Genomic DNA, 15,852 nt, shown 5'->3' on the forward strand with positions numbered 1-15,852 from the left:
GCAAGAGTCGACATCCTTGTCTTTTTCCTGATCTTAGAGGATATGGTTTTACTTTTTCACCATGAACAGTGATGTTTGCTCTGTTTTTTTTTTTTTAGTATAACCTTTATTATGTTGACATAGGTTCTCTCTATTCCCACTTTCTGGAGAGTTTTTATCATAAATGGGTGTTGAATTTTGTCAAAAGTATTTTCTGCATTTGCTGAGATCATTATATTGTTTTTATTCTTTCTAAAGATATATATTTATATATTTATTTGGCTGTGCTAGGTCTTAGTTGCAGCTTGCAGGATCTTCCATCCTTGTAGTGGTGTGTGGGATCTTTAGTTGTGGCAAGTGAACTTTTAGTTTTGGCATTTGGTATCTAATTCCCTAACCAGAGATCAAACCTGGGCCCTTTGCACTGGTAGTGAAGAATCTTAGCCACTGGACTGCCAGGGAAGTCCTTGCTGTTATATTTTAATTTGGTAATATGGTGTATCACATTGATTTGTATACACTGAAGACTCCTTGAATCCCTTGGGTAAATCCCACTTAATCATGGTATGTGAATGATGCTTTTAATTTGTTGTTGGATTATGTTTATTAGTGTTTGGTTCATTTTTGCATCTATGTTCATCAATGACATTGGCCTGTAATTTTCTTGTTTGTGTATGATTTTTTTAGGGGGCGTCTGGTTTTGGAAAGAGGGTGATGGTGGCTTCATAGAATGAGACTGAGAGTATTTCTCCTGCAATTTTTTGGAAGACTGAGAAGGATAGATGTTACCTTTTTCCAAATGTTTCATAGAATTTGCTGGTGAAGCCATCTGGTCCTAGCTTTTTGTTTGCTGGAAGATTTTTAATCACCGTTTCAATTTCATTATTTGTGATTTGTCTGTTCATATTTTCTATTTCTTCCTGGTTCATTCTTAAAAAGGTTGTATATTTCTAAGAATTTGTCCATTTCTTCCATGTTGTCCAACTTTTTGGCATATAACTGCTTGCAGTGTTTCTTTATATTTCTGTGATGTTGTTTATTACTTCTCCGTTTTCATTTATAATTTTATTGATTTTAGTCTTCTTTTTCCATGATAAACGTGGCTAATGGTTTATCAATTTTGCTTATCTTCTCAAAGAACTAGCTTTTATTTTCATTGATCTTTGCTATTATTTTCTTCATTTCTATTCCATTTATTTCACCTCTTATCTTGATGGTTTCTTTCCTTCTAATAACATTGTGTTTTGTTTGTTCTTCTTTCTCTAGTTGTTTTAGGTGTAAGTTTAGATTGTTTATTTAAGATTTTCCTTGTTTCTTGATGTGAGAATGAATTGCTATATACTGCCCTATTAGAACTGCTTTTGCTGCATCCCACAGGTTTTGGGTTGTTGCGTTTTCATTATCATTTGTTTCTAGATTTTTTTTTTAATTTCTTCTTTGATTTATTCAGTGATCTATTGGTTGTTTAGTAAAATGTAGTTTAGCTTCCATGTGTTTGTATTTTTATCGTTTTTTTTTTTTTTTTTACTCAAATTTTGTAATACTTTATGCAAAGTCTTTTCAAGATGAATGTCCATTTTCTCAGTTTCCGTTTTGGGCATAATGTTAATTATTTCCAGTGGAATTAAAACCTCCTGAACCCCCCTCAGCATTATTTAAAATTTGAAATTCCTCTATTTCTGGGTAAAATATCTATTCACAAGTGAGCTGTGCCATTCAAACTTTTCTTTTTCAAACTTTTCCTTGCAAAAATTAAACATTACAACACCAATATTTCCTCCATAACCTTCATCTATAATACCATCTCCCACATCTGTGGAGTATTTTGTAGCTTAGCCAAAATGTGGAGCTACTCTTCCATAGCATCCAGAAGGAAGAACTATCTGAATGTTGGTTTTAATGAGGCCTTTCTCCACTGGTGGTATTGTGTAATTATAGGCACTATGCTGATCATAGGGCTTCCCTGGTGGCTCAGAGGTTAAAGCGTCTGCCTCCAATGTGGGAGACCCGGGTTCGATCCCTGGGTCGGGAAGATCCCCTGGAGAAGGAAATGGCAATCCGCTCCAGTATTCTTGCCTGGAGAATCCCATGGACGGAGAAGCCTAGTAGGTTACAGTCCACAGGGTTGCAAAGAGTCAGACATGACTGCGTGACTTCACCTCACATCACCTCATACTGATCATAGCACACAGACTATGTGGACCCTTTGGTGGGGTGGTACTGTGTCCTGAGAGCTGGCTCAAATGGGACTGCATGCTACACTCTGCTGAAGTCTGAGCAGCCCATTTGCTGGGGAAGATGAATTGGGTCTCTTGAGAACAGGGAATGGCAGGAAAGATTGAGCTCAAGTCAGAGCAGGGGAACGAGAGAACAGAGTGAACTCAGCACACAATATCCAAACTTCCCACCAATCACTCCCTTTCTGTGGTTGATTTCTAATCTCATAGCATTGTGCTCAGAAAAGATGCTTGATTCCATTTCACTTTTCTTAAATTTGCTGAGGTTTGAGTTGCGATCCAAGATGTAATCTACCCTGAAGAATGTTTCATGTGCAGTTGAGAAGGAAGTGTGTTCTTCTGCTTTCAGATGGAAGGTTCTATAAATATAAATTAAGTCTATCTGGTCTCTTGCGTTATTTAAAGATTGTGTTTCCATATTAATTTTCAGTTTGGGTGTTCTGCCATTGGTGTGTGTTAAATGTTAAAGTCCTTAAGTATTGTTGTATTACTGTTGATTTCCACTTTTGTGGATGTTAATATTTAAATATTTTTTTTATTTGTACTTGAGTTTTGTTATTTTGATTATATATGTCTTTACATGCTTCTCCTTGGGTTTATTCTGTGTGGGATTCTCTGTGCTTTTTGGACTTGTTTAGCTATTTTCTTTCCTGTTAGGAACTTTTTCAACAATAATATATTCAGATATTTTCTTAGACTCTTTCTCTTCTTCTGGAATCCTTATAAGTCAAAAGCTGGTATGATTAACATTGTCCCAGAGTTCTCTGAGAGTGTCCTCTTACCTTTGCAGTTTTCCTCTTTATTCTGCTTTGTGGCAGTTATTTCTACCATCCTGACTTCTATCTTACTTTTTTTTTTTTCCTGCTTCAGTTTTTCCAGTGTATTTTTCATTTTAGTTATTGTATTGTTCATCATTTTTCTTTAGTTCTACATCCTTGTTAGACATTTCATGTGTTTTCTCCATTCATGGCTCTATTCTGTTTCTAAGATCTTAAATCATCTTAACTATCTTTATTCTGAATTCTTTTTCAGGTAGGTTGCCTATATACTCTTCATTTATTTGGTCTTGTGGATTTTTACCTTGCTTCATTGTCTGTTTAATACTTCTCTGTCACCTATTTTTGTTTATCTAACTGTGCTTGTGTTCTCCTTTCTTCAGGCAACTGGGTCATAGTTCCTCTTGCTTCTGCTTCTTGGTGGGTGAAGTTGGTCCAGGAGCTTGTGTACGTTTCTTTGCGTAGGGACCAGTGGGTGGAGCTAAATCATGTTCCTCTAATGGGCAAGGCTGAGTCAGGTGGTATGTTTTGGGATGTCTGTGAGCTTAGTGCAATTTTAGACAGTCTGTCTTCTAATGGGTAAGGCTGTGTTCCTGTCTTGCTAGTTAGTTATCAGGGTACCCAGCACAGGAACCTGAAGGCAGTTAGGTGAGCCAGATCCTGATGTAGCAATGGAGACCTCCAGAGCTCATATTGATTAACATTCCCTGGAACTGAGGATTCTCTTGTGTTCTACCATCTTGGGAATCAGAAATATTACCACAGAGGCTCAGGCCCAACAACTGGCCAGGGAACCAAGGCCCTGCTATCTGTGCAGCATGTTCAGAAGGAAACAAAACAAAACAAAACAAGACAAATGATGAAAGCAGAGCCAAAGAAAAGACAAATTAAAAAAAAAAAAAGAGAGAGAGAACAAAAATTAAGAGAACAACTAAAAAAAAAAAAAAGAACCCAAACACAAAAACAATAAAAACAAAAACAATATAAACAGAAAGCAAACTCAAAAAACCCAAAGAAAATATTAAATAAATGCATAATAATGTAAAAAGTGAAACAAAACAAAAACACAAAACAACAACAAATAACAATAAAAAAACAAACAAAAGATATTGAAAATTAAATGAAAAACAAATGCAAACCAAAAAGAAATGGGGAAAAAAAAAAAAGTAAGAAAAGACAAAAACAAACAACAGAACCAAATTAAACAAAAAACAGAAAGAAGAGAAAAAAATTATAGTAACAATATTTTCCCCTGGGCGTCCACTATCTCTGTTCTTGCCTCCACAGTCTACCCCTGCCTCCTCAGGCATTCGTCCAATACCTCTAGGTAGGACACTGGACCAACTGTAGGCATAGTACGGACAGATCATATTCTGACTTGGCCCAATTCCTGTGTATCAGTTCAGTTCAGTTGCTCAGTCATGTCCGACTCTTTGCAACCCCGTGAATAGCAGCACGCCAGGCCTCCCTGTCCATCGCCAACTTCCGGAGTCCACTCAGATTCATGTCCATCGATACCTGCCCCCAAATTCTACAACTGCCAAAGCTAGACTGGTCTCAGTTTGGGAAGCACTCCTTGTCCTTTGCCATGTTCCACAAATGCAGTTTACTAAACAGATCATGAGGATTTAATCTGCTGCTTGCAAAGCTGCATGGAGAGATCTCCATTTCTCCTCCTTAGTTGCACAACCCCTGGGGCTCAACTTTGGCTTGACCCCATCTGTGTGTGGGGTATGTTCTCCACCCCGGCGAGAAGCAAAATAAGTAAAAGAAGCAACTAATTGAATCTCTCAAGATGATTAGAGCACTTATTTGCATAGGCCAGGAATATATAAGGTGGCCACAACTGGGGCCTTCCCTGTGGCTCAGCTGGTAAAGAATCCACCTGCAATGCAGGAGAGCTGGTTTTGATCCCTGGGTTGGGGAGATCCCCTGGGGAAGGGAACGGCTACCCACTCCAGTATTCTGGCCTGGATAATTCCATGGACTGTATAGTCCATGGGTTTGCAAAGAGTCGGACACGATTAAGTGACTTTCACTTTCACTTTTCAACTGGGCATGTGTGAAGCCTCTGTGGTGGCAGAGACAAGTAGAAAGATGCAACAGACTGAGACACACTTACCTTAGTGGAAACCCCTCCCAGTGCCCGTGCAAGCAGGGACTTGTGGGTGGGGAAGGGGGTTTCAGTGGTAGTTCCGCCCCTTACACACGACTCATCAGTGGTGCCTTATTTCCTAGGCAGATGACGTATCCTCTAGGAGCATCCCTGGCCATGGAGCCTCTCACTCCTGTGTGCTCAAGTTTTCTCTGTGAAGCCAATAGAACATCTCCCTGGATATGTTCTCCTAATCCCATGCTTAAGCACTTAGTCCCCACAAGCATTGGCAGCTTCCTGTCTCAGGCTGGAGCACCAAGAGATGATTCTAAAGAGTGTTTTTGGTAGCAGTGCTCAGGACCCCAGAGCCAATGTGAGTGGAGGAGGCTTTGGTTTGAGGGGTGGGCAAGACTGCTGAGGTCAGAGCCCTTCCCAGTGTCAGTGGGCATGGAAGGGGTTTGCAATGGTGACCATATTGCTTTCACATGACTCAACAATGTTATCCTGGTTCTATGGTGTCTCATGCTCCTCAGAAATTTCTGTAGTTGTATAGTTCCTTAGTCCTGTCTGTTCACAGACAGTAGCTGCCCCTCAGTTCAGTTCTGTAGCTCAGTCGTGTCCGACTCTGCGACCCTATGAATCGCAGCACACCAGGCCTCACTGTCCATCACCAACACCTGGAGTTCACTCAGACTCACGCCAATCAAGTCAGTGATGCCATTCAGCCATCTCATCCTCTGTCGTCCCCTTCTCCTCCTGCCCCCAATCCCTCCCAGCATCAGAGTCTTTTCCAATGAGTCAACTCTTCCCATGAAGTGGCCAAAGTATTGGAGTTTCAGCTTTAGCATCATTCCTTCCAAAGAAATCCCGGGGCTGATCTCCTTCAGAATGGAGTGGTTGGATCTCCTTGCAGTCCAAGGGACTCTTAAGAGTCTTCTCCAACACCACAGTTCAAAAGCATCAATTCTTCAGTGCTCAGCCTTCTTCACAGTCCAACTCTCACATCCATACATGACTACTGGAAAAATCATAGCCTTGACTAGACGGACATTAGTCGGCAAAGTAAGGTCTCTGCTTTTGAATATGCTATCTAGGTTGCTCATAACTTTTCTTCCAAGGAGCAAGTGTCGTTTAATTTCATGGCTGCAGTCACCATCTGCAATGATTTTGGAGTCCAAAAAAATAAAGCCTGACATTGTTTCCACCGTTTCCCTGTCTATTTCCCATGAAGTGATGGGACCGGATGCCATCATCTTCGTTTTCTGAATGTTGAACTTTAAGCCAACTTTTTCACTCTCCACTTTCACTTTCATCAAGAGGCTTTTTAGTTCCTCTTCACTTTCTGCCATAAGGGTGGTGTTCTCTGCATATCTGAGGTTACTTATATTTCTCCCGGCAATGTTGATTCCAGCTTGTGTTTCTTCCAGTCCAGCGTTTCTCATGATGTACTCTGCATAGAAGTTAAATAAGCAGGGTGACAATATACAGCCTCGATGTACTCCTTTTCCTATTTGGAACCAGTCTGTTGTTCCATGTCCAGTTCTAACTGTTGCTTACTGACCTGCATACAGATTTCTCAAGAGGCAGGTCAGGTGGCCTGGTATTCCCATCTCTTTCAGAATTTTCCACAGTTTATTGTGATCCACACAGGCCCCTACCCAGGGTCTATACTCCAAACCTCACTTTTCAGGACCTGCCCTCCCCAAGCCTGATACATCCAGAGACACATAACTCCAGCTGGGTTGTGCAGGGCAATGATACAGATCATGTTTACAGTTCTTACTTTGTCCTTCCTTCCACAGACTGGATGCTGTGTTCCCCTCCAGTCCTCCAAAGGTCCCTTTCTTCCCCAGCTGATGTCCCTATTGTGAATGTGCTTTCTTGAGTACAGGAAACTTGCCTCACATTCAGTTCCCTACAAAGGGAGCTGGTCCCTTCCCATTTCCTATTTTCTTCTTCCTTTTTGTCCTTCTTTTGTTCTACCCAGTTGCATGGGGATTCATCTTGTCCTTTTAGGTGTCTGAGTCTTCTAGTGTTCAGCAGGTGCTCTATGAGTATTGTTAATTTTTACATGTATTCTTGATGTACCTGTGAAGAAAGGTGTATTCCACAAGCTTCTACTCCACCATTTTGACTCCTTCCCCTCCTATTTTTAAATTTTTGAGGACCCTACCTAGTGTTTTAAATAATGACTCTTATCAGTTTACATTCTCACCAATAGTATCAGTTCAGTCGCTCAGTCATGTCTGACTCTTTGTGACCCCATGGAATGCCACACACCAGGCCTCTCTGTCCATCACCAACTCCCGGAGCTTATGTCCAGTGAGTCGGTGATGCCATCCAACCATCTCAACCTCTGTTGTCCCTTTCTCCTCCCACCTTCAATCTTTACCAGCATCAGGGTCTTTTCCAAGGAGTCAATTCTTCCTATCAGGTGGCCAAAGATGGAACTTCAGCTTCAGCATCAGTCCTTCCAAAAAATATTCAGGACTGATTTCCTTTCAGATGGACTGGTTGGATCTCCTTGCTGTCCAAGGGACTCTCAAGAGTCTTTTCCAACATCACAATTCTAAAGCCTCAATTCTTTGGTTCTCAGCTTTCTTTATGGTCCAAATCTCACATCCATATATGACTACTGGAGAAACCATAGCTTTGACTAGATGGATCTTTCCTGGCAAAGTAATGTCTCTGCTTTTTAATATGCTATCTAGGTTGGTCACAGTTTTTCTTTCAAGGAGCAAGCCTTTTTAAATTTCATGGCTGCAGTCACCATCTCCAGTGATTTTGGAGCCCCCCAAAATAAAGTCTGTCACTGTTTCCCCATCTATTTGCCATGAAGTGATGGGACCAGATGCCAAGATCTTAGTTTTCTGAATGGTGAGTTTTAAGCCAACATTTTCACTCTCCTCTTTTACTTTCATCAAGAGATTCTTTAGTTTTTCTTCACTTTCTGCCGTAAGGTTGGTGCCACCTGCATATCTGAGGTTATTGATATTTCTCCCAGCAATCTTGATTCCACTTGTGCTTCATCCAGTCCAGCATTTCTCATGATGTACTCTGCATCTAAGCTAAATAAGCAGGGTGACAATATGCAGCCTTGATGTACTACTTTCCCAATTTGGAACCAGTCTGTTGTTCCATGTCCAGTTCTAACTGTTGCTTCTTGACATGCATACAGATTTTTCAGGAGACAAGTCAAGTGGTCTGTTATTCCCATCTCTTTAAGAAGTTTTCACAGTTTGTTTTGATCCACCCAGTCAAAGGCTTTGGCATAGTCAATAAAGCAGAAATGGATTTTTTTCTGGAACTTTTTTGCTTTTTCAATGATCCAATGGATGTTGGCAATTTGTCTCTGGCTCCTCTGCCTCTTCTAAAACCAGCTTGAACATCTGGAAGTTCATTGTGGGTGAACTGTTGAAGCCTGGCATGGAGAATTTTGAGCATTACTTAACTAGTATGTGAGATGAGTGCAATTGTGTGATAGTGATGCTTCCTAAGGCCCACTTGACTTTGCATTCCAGGATGTCTGGTTCTAGGTGAGTGATCACACCATCGTGATTTTCTGGGTCATGAAGATCTTTTTTGAATAGTTATTCTGTGTACTCTTGCCACCTCTTCTTAATATATTTTGCTTCTGTTAGGTCAATACCATTTCTGTCGTTTATTGTGCTCATCTTTTCATGAAAAATTCCCTTGGTATCTCTAATTTTTAAAGAGATCTCTAATCTTACACATTCTACTATTTTCCTCTATTTCTTTGCATTGATCACTGAGGAAGGCTTTCTTATCGCTCCTTGCTATTCTTTGGTACTCTGCATTCGAATGGGTATATATTTTCTTTCCTCTTTGATCTTTTGCTTCTCTTCTTTTCATAGCTATTTGTAAGGCCTCCTCAGACAACCATTTTGCCTGTTGATTTTTTATTCATGGGGATGGTCTTGATCTCCTATAAAATGACATAAACCTTGATCCATAGTCCTTCAGGCACTCTGTCTATCAGATCTAATCTCTTGAACCTATTTGTACTTCCACTGTATAATTGCAAGGAATTTGATTTAGGTCTTACATGAATGGTCTAGTAATTTTACCTGTTTTCTTCAATTTAAGTCTGAATTTGGCAAAAAGGAGTTCCCTTTTCTCCACATCTATGCTAGTACTTTCTGTCTGTTGCTTTCTTTGTAACAGAAATCCTAAGAAGTATGAGTTGCTATCTCATTAGGATGTTGATTTGCTTTTTCCTGGTGATTAGTGAGCTTGAGCATCTTTTGCCAGGAGAAATATCAATAACCTCAGATATGCAGATAACACCACCCTTATGGCAGAAAATGAAAAGGAACTAAAGAGCCTCTTGATGAACATGAAAGAAGAGAGTGAAAAGCTGGCTTAAAACTCAACATTCATAAAATGAAGATCACGACATCCAGTCCCATCACTTCATGGCAGATAGATGGGGAAACAGTGGAAACCGTGTCAAAAACCTAAGATCATGACATTTGGTCCCATCACTTCATGGCAAATAGATAGGGAAACAGTGGAAACAGTGTCAGACTTTATTTTATTGGTCTCCAAAATCACTGCAGATGGTGACTGCAGTCATGAAATTAAAAGACACTTGCTCCTTGGAAGAAAAGCTATGACCAACATAGCATGTTAAAAAGCAGAGACATTACTTTGCCAACAAAGGTCCATATAATCAAAGGTACGGTTTTTCCAGTAGTCATGTACGGATGTGAGAAATGGACTGTAAAGAGAACTGAGTGCTGAAGAATTGCTTCTGAACTGTGGTGTTGGAGAAGCCTCTTGACAAGTCAATCCTAAAGGAAATTGGTCCTGAATATTCATTGAAAGGACTGATGTTGAATCTGAAAGTCCAATCCTTTGGCCACCTGATGTGAAGAAATGACTCATTTGGAAAGACCCTGATGCTGGGAAAGACTGAAAGTGGGAGGAGAAGGGGATGACAAAGGATGAAATGGTTGTTTGGCATCACTGGCTCAATGAGTTTGAACAAGCTCCGGGAGTTTTTGATGGAATGGGAAGCCTGGAATGCCACAGTTCATAGAGTCACAAAGAGTTAGATATGATTGAATGACTCAACTGAACTGAATGGCCATTTGTATGTTTTCTTTGGGAAAATGTCTATTCTCCTCTGCCAATTTTTAAAATTGGATTATTATTACTATTTTTGTTAAGTTCTATGAGTGTCTTACATATTTTGGATATTAACATCTTGTAAGGTAGTTGGTTTACAAATATCTCTATTTCATAAGATGTTGTTCTGTACATTCAATTTGTTATTTCCTTTGCTGAGCAGAAGCTTTTTAGTTTAATTGTAGTCCCACTGGTTTTGCTTTTATTGCTAGGACTTTTGGTTTGTTTGGGATGGTGTTGTTAGCTGCCTCCTGTACAGTATTACAGACCACAGCCCATAGTTTTTCAAGGACACTGTTATCTAGATATAGTCCCTTGAATCTGTTGATTGCTTCTACTGAAAATTCATACTGGATTTGACTTAAGTCATATCGGACTGGCCTAGGCTTTTTCGCAGTTTTATTATTCTTTTTTTAAGCTTGAATCTTGCTATGAGAAGCTGATGATCTGAGCCATAGTCAGTTCCAGGTATTGTTTTTGTTGACTGTATACAGTTTCTCCATCTTTGACTATAAAGACTGTAATCAATTTGATATTGGTATTGACCATTTGGTGATGTCCATGTGTAAAGTCATCTCTTGTGTTGTTGATAAAGTGTATTTTCTATGACTAGTGCATTCTATTGGCAAAATTCAGTTAGCCTTTGCCCTGCTTCACTTAGTTCTCCAAGACCAAATGTGCCTGTTACTCCAGGTATATCTTGAGTTCCTACTTATGCATTTCAATCCCTAATGATGAATACAATATCTGTTTTATGTGTTAGCTCTTGGAGATCTTCTAGGTCTTCATAGAACAGATCAGCTTCAAGAAGGCAAAGTGGTTGTGTGAAGTGTCGCTATGAATAGCAGAAAAAACAAAGTGAAGTGAAAAGCAAGGGAAAGAGGGAAAGTGAGGTCACTCATTCGTATCTGACTCTTTGCAACCCCATGGACTGTAGCCTATCAGGCTCCTCCATCCATGGGATTTTCCAGGCAAGAGTGCTGGAGTGGGTTGCCATTTCCTTCTCCAGGGGATCTTCCTGAGCCCGGAATCGAAACTGGGTCTCCTGCATTGCAGGCAGACGCTTTACCATCTGAGCCACCAGGGAAGCCCGATGAGAGGGAAAGGTACATCCAATTAAATGCAGAGTTTCAAAGAATAGCTAGAAGAAATGAGAAGGTCTTCTTCAATAAACAGTGCATAAAACTAGAAGAAAACAACAGGAGAGGAATGACTAGAGATCTCTTCAGGAAAATTGGAAATATCAAGGGAACATTTCTCCCAAAGATGAGCACATTAAAGCACAGAAGCTGTAGAGACCTAGTAGATGCTGAAGAGGTCAAGAAGAGATGGAAAGAATACACAGAAGAACCGTATTAAAAAAAAAAAAAAAAGATTCAGATTACTGAAGATCTCCAGATTACTATGATGGTGTAGTTAGTCACCCATAGAAAGACATTCTGGAGTGCAAAGTCAAGTGGGTCTTAAGAAGCAATGCTGTTAATGAAGCTAGTGGATGTGATGGCATTCCAGCAGAACTATTCAGATCCCTAAAAGAGGATGCTATCAAAGTTTTGCAGTCATTATATCAACAAATCTGGAAGACCCAACAGTGGATGCAGGACTGGAAAAGGTCAATCCTCATCCCAATTCCCAAGAAGAGTGTAACCAAAGAATGCACTAATCATCAGAAAGTTGCACTCATCTTCAATGCTAGGAAGATCATGCATAAAATCTTGCATGCTAGGCTTCAGCATTATTGAACCAAGAACTTCCATATGTCCAAGCTGTGTTTAGAAAAGCAAGAGGAACTAATTGGATCAATTTGGATCAAATTGCCAACATTCACTGGATTATAGAGAAAGCAAAGGAATTTCAGGAAAAAAAAATCTATCTCTGCTGAATCAACTATGCTAAAGCCTTTGACTAAGTGGATCATGACAAACTGTGGAAAGCTTAGAGATGGGAATACCAGACCATCTTACCTGTCTCCTGAGAAACCTGTATGTGGGTCAAGAAGCAACATTTAGAACCCTGTATGGAACAACTAATGGATTAAAGATCAATAAAGGAGTATGCTGAGCACATCATGAGAAATCCAAAGCTGGATGAGTTGCAAGCTGGAATGAAGATATGTAGAAGAAACATCAACAACCTCAGATATGTGGATGATACCACTCTAATGGAAGAAATCAAAGAGGAACTAAAGAGCCTCTTGATGAGGATGAAGGAGGAGAGTGAAGGAGCTGACTTAAAACTAAATTAAAAAAAAAAAAAAACAAAACTAAGATCATGGCATCTGGCCCCACTACTGCTTGGTAAATAGAAGGGGAAAAGGTGGAAGGAGTGACAGATTTCTCCTTTTGGGATCCAAAATCACTGCAGATGGTGACTGCAGCCATGAAATCAGAAGGCAATTGCTTCTTGGTGGGAAAGTGATAACAAACCTAGTCAGTTTGTTGAAAATCAGAGACATTGCTCTGCTGAAAAAGGTCCGTATAGTAAAGGCTATGGTCTTCCCAGTGGACATGTATGGTTGTGAGAGCTGGACCGTAAAGAAGGCAGAATGCCAAAGAATTGGTGCCTTCGAACTGTGCTGGAAAGGTCTCCTGAAAGTCCCTTGGAGAGCAAAGATTAACAGCAAAGATTGACAACAAACCAGTTAATCTTGAGGGAGATCAACCCTGAATATTCAATGGAAGGACTAATGCTGAAGTGGAAACTCCAGTATTTTGGTCATCTGATTCACACAGACTACTCATTGGAAAAGTCCCTGATGCTGGGAAAGATTGAGACTAGAGCAGAAGGAGAAGAGGCCATCAGAGGATAAGAGGGCTGAACAGCAACACCAATGCAAGGAATATGAACTTGGGCAAAGTCCAGGAGACGGTGAAGAACAGGGAGGCCTGGCATGCTGCAGTCCATGGGGTAGCAAGAGTCAGTCATAACTGGGTGACTGAACAACATCAACAACAGCAACTTTTGGTTTCACAGTTAAAATTCTTGCCAAGACCAAGGCCAAGAACTTTTCCCCTGTGTTTTCTTCTATTTTATATTTTCAGATCTGTTACATTTCAGTCTTTAATCCATTTAAAGTAAATTTTTGTGAGTAATGTAATATCTGAAGTTTTGATTCTGCTACTCAAGAAAATAAGAGAGAAGACTCAAAATAAAAAATTTAAAAAATTAAAATTGACACCACAGAATTAACTCTGGAACCTGAAATGACTATAAACAACTACAGGTCAATAAATTGGATATTTCTATATAATGACTATTGGTGTTAAAACTCAGAACAAAATATAAAGAAACAACATATATGGGCATATTGAAACACAGTACTATGAAAAAAAATGGTATTATTTCTATGGGTATAATGAAAGTTTACTTTTGTATTACCTATTAATATAATTTATCCAATGAACATTTTAAGGATAAAATTGGGAAAAAAATTTTGATAGATGCTCTAGTGATTTTTGAAAAAAAAACAAAGACATTTTTGGTTAAAACCATTAGTAAAATAATAAAAGGAAATTTTATATCAGGTATGAAATCATGTCTAACTGGTTATAATTTCTGAATGTCTTCTGTGAAATATTCTAAAGAATATAAAAATCTCCACTGTCACAATTGTTATTCAGCTGATCAGTTGTGTCTGACTCTTAGCAACCCCATGGACCGCAGCATTCCAGTCTTCCCTGACCTCCACCATCTCCCAGAACTTGTTTAAACTCACCTCCACTGAGTTGGTGATGCCATCCAAACATTTCATCCTCTGTCGTCCCCCTTCTCCTCCTGCCTTCAATATTTCCCAGCAACAGAGTCTTTTCTAATGGGTCAACTCTTCAAATCAGGTGGCCAAAGAATTGGAACTTCAGCTTCAGCATCAATCCTCCCAATGAATATTCAGGACTGATTTCCTTTAGGATGGACTGGTTGGATCTCCTTGCAGTCCAAGGCACTCTCAAGAGTCTTCTCCAACACCAAAGCTCAGAAGCATCAATTCTTCAGTGCTCAGCCTTCTTTATGGACCACCTCTTACATCCATACCTGGCTACTGGAAAAACCGTAGCTTTGACTAGATGGAACTTTGTCAGCAAAGTAATGTCTCTGTCTTTTATTATGCTGCCTAGGTTAGGCATAGCTTTTCCTCCAAGCAGCAAGTGTCTTTTAAATTCATGACTGCAGTCCCCATCTGCAGTGATTTAGAGCCCAAGAAAATAAAATCAGTCAATTATGTCACTATTTCGCCATCTATCTTCTATGAAGTGATGGGACTGAATGCCATGATCTTAGTTTTTTCAATGTTGAGTTTTAAGCCAGCTTTTTTTACCCTTCTCTTTCACATTCAACAAGAGGCTCTTTAGTTCCTCTTCACTTTCTGCCATATGGGTTGTGTCATCTGCATATCTGAGGTTATTAATATTTCTCCCAGCAATCGGGATTCTAGCTTGTGCTTCATCCAGTCTGGCATTTCTCATGATGTACTCTGCATATAGTTAAATAACAGGGTGACAGTATACAGCCTTGATGTACTCTTTTCCCAATTTGGAATGAGTCCATTGTTCCAAGTCTGGTTCTACTAACTGTTGCTACTTGACCTGCGTACAGGTTTCTCAGAAGGCAGGTAAGGTGGTCTGGTATTCCCATTTCTTGAAGAATTTTCAACAGTTTGTTGTGATCCACACAGTCAAAGGCTTTAGCATAGTCAATGAAGCAGAAATAGATGTTTATTCTGGAATTCTCTTGATTTTTCTATAATCTAGTGGATGTTGGCAATTTGATCTCTAGTTCCTCTGCCTTTTCTAAATCCATCTTGAACATCTGGGATCTCTCAGTTTACATACTGCTGAAGCCTAGCTTGGAGAATTTTGAGCATTACTTTCCTAGCATGTTAATGAGTGCAATTGTGCAGTAGTTTGAACATTCTTTGGTCTTGCCTTTCTTTGGGACTGGAATGGATACTGATCTTTTCCAGTCCAATGGCTACTGCTGAGTTTTCCAAATTTGTTGCCCTATTGAGTGCAGCACTTTCATAGCATCTTCTTTTAGGATTTGAAATAACTCACCTGGAATTCCATCACCTCCACTAGCTTTGTTCATAGTGATGCTTCCTAAGGCCCTCTTGACTGCACATTCCAGGATGTCTGGTTCTATGTGAGTGATCACAGCTTTGTGTTTATCTGGATCATTAGATCTTATTTCTTTTTTTTACAGTTCTGTGTATCCTTGCCACTTCTTAACATTTTCTGCTTTGTTACGTCCACACCATTTCTGTATTTATTGTGGCCATCTGTGCATGATATGTTCCCTTAGTGTCTCTGATTTTCTTGAAGAAATCTCTAGTCTTTCCCATTCTACTGTTTTCCTCTATTTGTTTGCACTGATCACTTAACAAGGCTTTCTTATCTCTCCTTGCCCTTGTTTGGTACTCTGCATTCAGATAGCTATATCTTTCCTTTTCTCCTTTGCCTTTCCCTTCTCTTCTTTATTCAGATATTTGTATGGCCTCCTCAGGCAACCATTTTGCCTTTTGGCAGTTTTTTTTTCTTTGGGGTGGTTTTGATCACCACCTCCTGCACAATGCTATGAACCTCTATCCATATTTCTTCAGGCACTATGTCTGTTAGATCTA

The 15,852-nt window shown here is 39.7% G+C and overlaps 1 pseudogene; it reads right to left on the minus strand.

The window, feature by feature from the left end:
* Positions 1–1,584: 1,584 nt before the first annotated feature.
* LOC128049989 (deoxyuridine 5'-triphosphate nucleotidohydrolase, mitochondrial-like) lies at positions 1,585–2,234 on the minus strand (annotated as a pseudogene).
* Between the last annotated feature and the right edge of the window lie 13,618 nt (positions 2,235–15,852).

The sequence above is a fragment of the Budorcas taxicolor genome, chromosome 6, assembly GCF_023091745.1.
Source record: "Budorcas taxicolor isolate Tak-1 chromosome 6, Takin1.1, whole genome shotgun sequence".
In the NCBI taxonomy this organism is placed as follows: domain Eukaryota; kingdom Metazoa; phylum Chordata; class Mammalia; order Artiodactyla; family Bovidae; genus Budorcas; species Budorcas taxicolor.